This window comes from Eriocheir sinensis, chromosome 67, assembly GCF_024679095.1.
Source record: "Eriocheir sinensis breed Jianghai 21 chromosome 67, ASM2467909v1, whole genome shotgun sequence".
Taxonomy (NCBI): Eukaryota; Metazoa; Arthropoda; class Malacostraca; order Decapoda; family Varunidae; genus Eriocheir; species Eriocheir sinensis.
In genome coordinates this window covers 8,796,849-8,804,026 of record NC_066575.1, presented here as the reverse complement: position 1 = coordinate 8,804,026, position 7,178 = coordinate 8,796,849, and the positions used below count along the sequence as shown (strand labels likewise).

At 38.1% G+C, this 7,178-nt stretch overlaps 1 protein-coding gene and 1 long non-coding RNA gene across 2 annotated transcripts in view; one reads left to right on the top strand and one right to left on the bottom strand.

Moving 5' to 3' along the window:
* Positions 1–489: 489 nt before the first annotated feature.
* The window catches only part of LOC126988056 (uncharacterized), a 164,956-nt gene continuing 158,267 nt past the window's right edge, over positions 490–7,178 (top strand). The window contains exon 1 of the long non-coding RNA XR_007741409.1: positions 490–1,547. This is a non-coding gene — a long non-coding RNA (uncharacterized LOC126988056). The remainder of the gene's footprint in view (positions 1,548–7,178) is intronic.
* The window catches only part of LOC126988055 (neuropeptide F receptor-like), a 35,225-nt gene continuing 34,593 nt past the window's right edge, over positions 6,547–7,178 (bottom strand). Inside the window, exon 4 of the transcript XR_007741408.1 lies at positions 6,547–6,577. The gene's annotated coding sequence lies outside the window, so the exon portion shown is untranslated. The remainder of the gene's footprint in view (positions 6,578–7,178) is intronic.

Below are 7,178 nucleotides of genomic sequence, written 5' to 3'. Positions count from 1 at the left end.
CAATCAGTCTCTCTCTCTCTCTCTCTCTCTCTCTCTCTCTCTCTCTCTCTCTCTCTCTCTCTCTCTCTTCTTTCTTTCCTTCCTTCCTTCCTTCCTTCCTTCCTTCCTTCCTTCCTTCTTTCTTTCCCTCTTTCTTTCTCTCTTCCCTTTTCCTCTCTCTCTCTCTCTCTCTCTCTCTCTCTCTCTCTCTCTCTCTCTCTCTCTCTCTCTCTCTCTCTCTCTCTCTCTCTCTCTCTCTGTCTGTCTGTCTGTCTGTCTGTCTGTCTGTCTTTTCTTTCCTTCCCTTCCCTTCCCTTCCCTTCCCTTCCCTTCCTTCCTTCCTTCCTTCCTTCCTTTCTTCTTTCTTTCCCTCTTTCTTTCTCTCTCTCTCTCTCTCTCTCTCTCTCTCTCTCTCTCTCTCTCTCTCTCTCTCTCTCTCTCTCTCTCTCTCTCTCTCTCTCTCTCTCTCTCTCTCTCTCTCTCAATAATAAAACTCAGGTGCAACTGGAAACTTTATTTATTTGTGTTTAATGAAGTAGTTTACAAGTAGACGAGGGACATGACGTACAGGTAAATATTAAGAGTAGATGGCATTCACAGCTTCCGAGTCATAATAATAATAATAATAATAATAATAATAATAATAATAATAATAATAATAATAATAATAATAATAATAGTAATAGAGGAAGACAGGCTTAGCTTAACACGACAAATTATTCGTTAGTTAGTGTTCATTTAAATCCCTTAAAATCATAAAACCACAGCGTTAGAAAAAGCTATAGCGTTGATTCTAAAGGTATAGTCAGTGCATTGCTAACCATCTCTCTCTCTCTCTCTCTCTCTCTCTCTCTCTCTCTCTCTCTCTCGCAGGCGGTAAGGGTTATTTTTTTATACATAACTTATTTTATACAGATTTTTTACAGGTTTCTTTTTTACACACTTTTTACAATGCTCGCGCGCCGCTGCCGTGTGCCCGAGAGCTAGGGCGGCGGGGGCGGGATGGGATGGGGAGGGGGAAGGAGGACGGAATGTGGGAGGGGGAAGGTGGGAGTGGAAGGGGGGACGGGTAGGCGGGGGGGGGGGGGGGTAGTGACTTTCCCGCTGCCAGATGGAGTGCTACTACTTATGTAGGAGCTCTGGAAGGAGCTGCCTCGTACAGGCCTACCGGCCTCATGCAGACTCCTGCGTTCTTATGTTCTTATGTACTTCTACTACTACTACTACTACTACTACTACTACTACTACTTTTTTTTATTACGGGCCTCCATCCATTAGAGTTGCGTTGTGAGCGGTATCTTTTCTCGTATCCTTTCACAAAGCAATTCATTGGCCAATGACTGTGGCCGACAACTACTACTACTGCTACTGTTCTGTTACGGCTATTTTCATTCCTCCTCCTCCTCCTCCTACTACTACTACTACTACTACTACTACTACTACCACCTCTCACCCCCCTCTCTCCCCTTCCCCAGGTTGGAGGAGGGACCCTTGCCTGCGGCGCCTCGCTCGCTCCGTCGGCGCCGAGGGACAGCTCCTGCGGCGGCGCTGAAGGTCCCAACGTCCAGGTAAGTGTTCGTAGGTAGACAGGTGAAGACAGGTGTAGACAGGTGGACTGGTGGAGATCGGTGGAGAACAGGTGGAGACATTGGGACAGGTGGAGGTAAGGTGGAAATAGGAGGACAGGTGGAAACAGGTGAACAGGTGGAGACAATTGGACAGGTGGAGGACAGGTGGAGTTAAATGGAGCTATGTAGAGGACAGGTTGAGACAGGTGAAGACAGATGGAGGACAGGTTTTGGGTGGACAGGTGGAAATAGGTGGACAAGTGGAGACAGGTTTTTGGGTGGACAGGTGGGGACAGGTGTATGGCTCTGTTTTTTCTCCTTCATTTTGTTTGTTGTTGTTTACTTTTCTGCCCCTCTTCTTCATTTCTTGCTTTGTTTTCGTTTTTTTTTCTCATAACTAACTTTGAATTGTTGGTAGCTGTTTTTTTCTTTTTTTTCTTTCATAACTTTTACATTTTCGTATTTTTTCATATCCTTATTTTTTTTTTCTTTTGTTCTCCTATATTTGCTTTCTTTTAATTTTTTTCCATTTCCTCAATTTTCTCTACTTTTTTCAGCATTTCAGTAATTTCTTTTTCATACGTAATTTTTCCTTTTTTCTGTTCTCCCTTTTTATTTTTTGTTTCTATTATTTTCTATTTCTCCTTTACCCTTTTCCCACATTTTCCTCTATTTTCGTATCATTTTCATACTTGTCTTCACATTCAGTTTTTATTCCAGTTTCTCTTCTTCGGTTGTGTATATATATATATATATATATATATATATATATATATATATATATATATATATATATATATATATATATATATATATATATATATATATTTTTTTTTTTCTCTTATTTTTTTATTTCTACTTCATTATTTTCCCAGATTTTTCCTTTATTTTCTTAGGTATTTCAATCTTCTTTTTACACACCACACTTTACCTGTTTCTCTCATTTGGTTATATATATTTTTCCTTTTCTTTCTTCATTTTTTTTTTGTCTTGAAGTGATAAATAGTTTAACCCGCGCAGGTAGACGGGTCGGCGCGCAGGTATAGACAGGTCGGCGGGCAGGTAGGCAGGTCGGCGGGCAGGTAAATAGGTCGGCGGGCAGGTAGGCAGGTCGGCGGGCAGGGAGGCAGGTCGACGGGCAGGTAAAGAGGTCGGTGGGCAGGGAGACAGGTCGGCGGGCAGGGAGACAGGTCGGGGCGCAGGTAGATAGGTCGGCGCGCAGGTAAATAGGTCGGGGCGCAGGTAAATAGGTCGGCGCGCAGGTAAATAGGTCGGCGCGCAGGTAAATAGGTCGGGGCGCAGGTACGCAGGTTGGCACACACACAAGTCATCTGTTTAATTTTCCTTTCTTTCTCTTTAATGTTTATTTTTTTATTTTTACGATTACTACCTCCACTTCACATGCCTTTTCTTTCTCCTCCTCTTTTTTTCTTCTTCATTTTCATTTCCTTCTTATTTTCATTTCCAAGGTATTGAGGCAGACAGGTAACTACTCAATGCCCCTTGGATAATAGTTATGTACAGTGATTTCACCTGCTGTTGTTTTTAATGTCTTATTTATACTACTCATTTTTTCCCTCTCTCTTTCGTTTGATAAGTCGTGTATAGCAGTGTGTATGTTTAATGTTATGTATTATGTATGTTTAATGTATTCTTTTTTTTAGTCTTGAATCTTCGTTGTAGTCAGTTTACTCGTTTATATTCTTTGTGTATTTTATTTATTTTTTCTATTTTTTGTGTTGTAAAAGAAAATGGTTTGGGTGAAATGCCGTTGGAGGTGACATGTTGCGGACGATATATTTTTTTTTTTCTGGTACTACTCTGAACGCGAGGGATTTCTTTCCTTCTTGCATTTCTCTTTTGTATTCTTTGGTTACGTCGAAGATCCTTGCGGCGAAGTACCACACTTTTTTTTTTTTTTTCTGATGCAAGAGAAACAAAGATGGTTGATGTGAGTTGGACATTACATTGCCCTGACTTTTCTTTTTACTCGTTTCTTAGAAGTTAGTGAGGTAAAAGAGGCAGACGAAGTACTTTTATCACGTTCAGAAAAATAGTGATTGCTGGAAGTCAGAAATGGAGTCGTTTTTAGGTATTTCTTCTCTCATTATTTCTGCACCTGAGTGATTTTTTTTCGTTCTTTCTTTCTCGTATTTCTCTGTTGTTAATTTTTGTTTCACGTTGAAGATGCTTGAGGCGGCGAAGTCCTACTCATCTTTATTTTTCTGATGTCAGGGAATGTAAAATGACTGATGTGGGTTGGACGTTACTACTCTTTCTCCTACTCCTGCTAATTTTCTTCCTCTGCCTTTTTGTCCTTGACTTTCTCTTCTTCCTTTTCCTCCTCTTTTATCTCCTATTTCTTCCTCTCTACCTTTCCTCTACTCCTTCTTTTTCTCTTCTTCCTTTTCCTGCTCTTTTTTCTTATTTTTTTTTAATATACTACTACTCCTATTTCTTCCTCTCTACTTCCTTCTCTTTTCTTATTTTCCTTTTCATCTTTTCCTTCTCCTCCTCCTCCTCCTCCTCCTCCTCCTCCCGCTACAGTACTTGACTTTTCTTTTTTTCTTATTTCTTAGCGGTTAGTTATAAGAGACAAGCGAAGGGGAAAACAAGAGAGCGGAAAAAAATAATAGAAAAAATAATATAAAATAATAGTGTTTGTTGCATTGTTAGTGGACTTTTTCTTCTGATTTCTTAGAAGTTAGTGACATAGGCTGTAAGAGGCAGGGGAAGCAGCACTTTTTTCCACGTTAAAAGAAAAAACAAAACAATAACTAGTGATTGCTGGAAATGTAATCTTCTTAGCTATTTTTTTTCTCATTGTTTATGCGGCGGAGTGAGTTTTTTTTCTTCGTTTTTTTTTTTTTTTTTTTTTTTTCTTGAAAGAGTTAATTTATTATGGCGAAACACGTATAGTTTTCGATGTGTGACTAAACGGTAGAAATGGAATGGAAAATGTCATTGTCTGGCTTTTGTTTTCCCGTTTTCTTTTACAATTTTCTTTGTTTTTTGTTAGTTTTCTTCTTGTTTTTTTTTTTGTATATTTTTGAGGCAGTTTTCAATGTAAGAATAAAGACTTGAAATAATGAAGTAGAAATGTCATTGTCTGCCTTTTGTTTTCCCGTTTTCTTTTATAATTTTCTTTGTTTTTTGTTAGTTTTCTTCTTGTTTTTTTTGTATATTTTTGAGGCAGTTTTCAATGTAAGAATAAAGACTTGAAATAATGAAGTAGAAATGTCATTGTCTGCCTTTTGTTTTCTCGTTTTCTTTTATCATTTTCTCGTTTTCTTTTATCATTTTCTCGTTTTCTTCTATCATTTCCTTTTCTTTTTTTTTCTGTTAATTTTCTTGATGTTTTTTGTATATTTTTGAGGCAGTTTTAAGTGTAAGAATAAACACTAGAAGTAAAGTAGAGTAAATAGTTGGAAATAAGTACTGGTTGGAAATGTCATAGTCTGTCCCCTATTTTCTCTTTCCTTCATTATTTTTTTCACCTAAGTTACGTTATTTTTCTATATTTCCTTTTCTTAGGCGAACACTGATGTCACACTCTCTTCTTCGTTTTCTTTTCTATTCATCATTTTTCCACCTGATTGTATATATTTTTTTCCGTTCGTTTTTCTTGGGTATTTTTCTGTTTATTTTCCTTTCTTAGGCGAACACTTATAATGGTTATATTCTTAAACATATCGGCACACACACACACACACACACACACACACACACACACACACACACACACACACATTTGGCAAGACTTCCCCAGGAGTTTCGGGCATTTCCAGGGGGTACTTTTACGACCCTGGTGTTAGTTTGACCTTTTCATAGTTGTGGGGCTCTCCAGGGGTACTTCTATGACCCTGATGTTAGTTTGACCTTTTCATAGGAGTTGTAGGCCTTTCCAGGGGTACTTTTATGACCCTGGTGTTAATTTGACCTTTTCATAGGAGTTGTAGGCCTTTCCAGGGGTACTTTTATGACCCTGGTGTTAATTTGACCTTTTCATAGGAGTTGTAGGCCTTTCCATGGGTACTTTTATGACCCTGGTACTAGTCTGACCTTTTCATAGGAGTTGTAGGCCTTTCTAGGGGTACTTTTACGACCCTTGTGTTAGTCTGACCCTTTCATAGGAGTTGTAGGCCTTTCCAGGGTACTTTTATGACCCTGATGCTAGTCTGACCCTTTTATGACCCTTGTGCTAGTCTGACCTTTTCATAGGAGTTGTGGGGAGTTCCAGGGGTACTTTTATGACCCTGGTGCTAGTCTGATCGTTTCGTAGGAGTTGTAGGCCTTTCCAGGGGTACTTTTATGACCCTGGTGTTAGTCTGACCCCCCTTCTGTACCGTGAACGCGAAAAGACACTCATTAGAACCCGATTCGTCTCCTTTTCAGCCTTTATATATAGTTGATGTGGGAGGTGGAAGCGTCTTAGAATACTGACCTATCGTTTTCGTTGTCGGAGTATATAGTGAATGGCTTTATATAGTGAGTGGGCTCGTCTTGTCTATCACCATCATCCCTTTGGCCGAACCTTAACGTTGCTTTCACATTCGTAGTAAAAATATAAACACTATCAAAAGCAGTAGCAGCATATAACGAACATTGAACAAACAAACAAACACACAAAAGTACTCTCTCTCTCTCTCTCTCTCTCTCTCTCTCTCTCTCTCTCTCTCTCTCTCTCTCATTATAATAATTTCAATAATAACACGACGATACGATATATATAACATTCCGTTGTCTCTTACACACACACACACACACACACACACACATACACATACAAACACACACACATGAAGCCTTCTGTTAATTTTATCATAAGAGCGCCATCTATGTTAAGTGTATGTGTGTGTGTGTGTGTGTGTGTGTGTGTGTGTGTGTGCTAAAGAATAATCTGCCGTTTTGAATTGCACGAGAAAGTTCCGACAGAAGATGTTTTAGTTGCGTTGCTGCAGTAGTAGTAGTAGTAGTAATAGTAGTAGTAGTAGCAACAGTCATGTTGCTTCCTCTCGACCACACACTATCTGCAAAACAAGAATAGAGTCAGTAACGAAAAGTTTATAATTGTATAAGTTGTTTAGATTAACGTAAAAATAATAATATATCTGATGGGTAGTTTTATTTTCATGTCGATGTTAAAAAATCTTATTAATTCAAGAACGCGATTATGTAACGATTAAATAGCTCAGGAACATCATAACTATCATCGTCATATATTATTATCATTATCATTATTATTATTATTATTATTATTATTATTATTATTATTGATGCTAACGTATTCATCTTTATTTTTGCGTCCGTGGAACTCATTAATTTGGAAATGTAAAAAATCCCAGCAAATAGATTAATATTTTCTGGGAATTGCAGCACTCAAAAACATATATAATTATCACCCTTATATACAAATACATACATACATGCATACATTTGTACATACATTCATTTATACATACATTCATACATACATACATACATACTTATATTCGTACCTTGGCTGCAAATACTCATTCATACATACATTAATACTTACATGTTCATTCATACATACATTCATACTTACATATTCATTCATACATACAAATTTATTCTTATTAACGTACACGCGGTTATATTATGAACTCC